Here is a 1,387-nt window from a genome sequence, read left to right as displayed (position 1 = left end):
AGCCACAGAAGTGGAACCGACAAGCCCCAAGAGGTGATCTGGAAATATGCATCAAAAGTTAGCCAGCTAGAGTTGTTTATCAAATGCCCCACAGCAAGGGTAGGCAGGACATTCAGCAATAAACCATGGTTGGGCGCGTGAAGTCATGGCTTCGCATTCCTGCTTTATCAGTGCATCAGCATACACTGTTTGATGCCACCACAGTTACTAATGGATCTTGCCAGAACTTGGTATTATCCCAAAAAGGGCAAGACATTTAATTCTTATTCTTTCTCTAAATGTTCTATAATGTCTTTGGAAATACTGTACAGTTTTAGAATGGAAAGTCACTTTATACGCACTCTTTGTAAGGCTATGCCAGAGTTCGAACCCCCACACAAAACTGTATGACAAATCCACTTCTCTTCCTGCCTTCTGGGCCTGTGTTTCTCAGCCTGTGGGTCATAACTCAAAAGTGGATCACAAGAATATTTGAAAGGGTCTCAAACAGTCACAGAAAAAATGCGGGAAACCACAGGTTTCTCCTTGCAGGCTGGCAGCCTTCCAGCCAGCAAGGAGCTGCTTGGGGTGACTGGAGACAGGGGACACCATATGCATCTGTGCATGTACACTTATGTAGCCAGCATACAGCCAGGCAGGATGGTGGGAGTAGCCCTGGCAGCTGGATGCAGGTAAGTCTATCGGGAGCAGGGGTTGGAGGGCCAGGGCTTAGAGAATGCCTGGGAGACATGTGGTGGGCAGTTGCCTGCCAGTGCTGAAGGAATGTGTCGGCACTGGGGCTGGAGCTGCGGCAGGCCGGGGTGGGAGGGCAGGAGGGAGGCACGTGCCCCTCCACCTAGAGAAGGGGGCAGGGGGACCCTTCAGGGGCATCAGGGAGCTTTGTGGCCCAGCCAGTGGTACCAGAGCTGGTGTGCTCACAGGAGTGGGATGGCTAGGAGACACTGCCCATGAGGGGTATGGTGAGACCATCTGGCACGGTGAAGGAGCCCCAGTCCAGGGCAAGGGGTGCCTCCTCTTCCAGTCTATGCTGAGGCCAGACTCACTCCACTACCACTCACATGAGCCAGAGCCACCACAACCACTGTGCGGGATGGGGGCAGCTGGAGGGCCCCTCCAGCAAGACTGGGGGGAGGGGCAGGGGGCTGCAGGTTGGGACTGAGGGGCACTGGCGGGCCTGTAGGCAGTGGGGGGCAGTGGCTTGGAATTGAGGGGCACTGGCAGGGCTAGAAGGCTGCAAGTCAAGAATGAGAAGCACTGGCAGGGCCTGGGGGCTGCAAATCGGGAACAAGGGGAACCAGCAATCTGCACTGTGTTGATGAATGTCACTTGCGACTAATGGAATGCCACATATTGATATTGCTGTTAATGTTTTCCTGTTGATGTTGAT

The 1,387-nt window shown here is 53.8% G+C and overlaps 1 protein-coding gene across 1 annotated transcript in view; it reads right to left on the bottom strand.

The window, feature by feature from the left end:
- CNKSR3 (CNKSR family member 3) overlaps window positions 1–1,387 on the bottom strand; it is a gene marked incomplete at its 5' end in the record, with an annotated part of 70,296 nt that overhangs the window by 47,524 nt on the left and 21,385 nt on the right. The window lies entirely within an intron of this gene.

Source organism: Gavialis gangeticus, unplaced genomic scaffold, assembly GCF_001723915.1.
Source record: "Gavialis gangeticus isolate Ggan-Ray unplaced genomic scaffold, GavGan_comp1, whole genome shotgun sequence".
Lineage (NCBI taxonomy): Eukaryota > Metazoa > Chordata > Crocodylia > Gavialidae > Gavialis > Gavialis gangeticus.
This window is presented reverse-complemented; position numbering and strand designations above follow the sequence as displayed.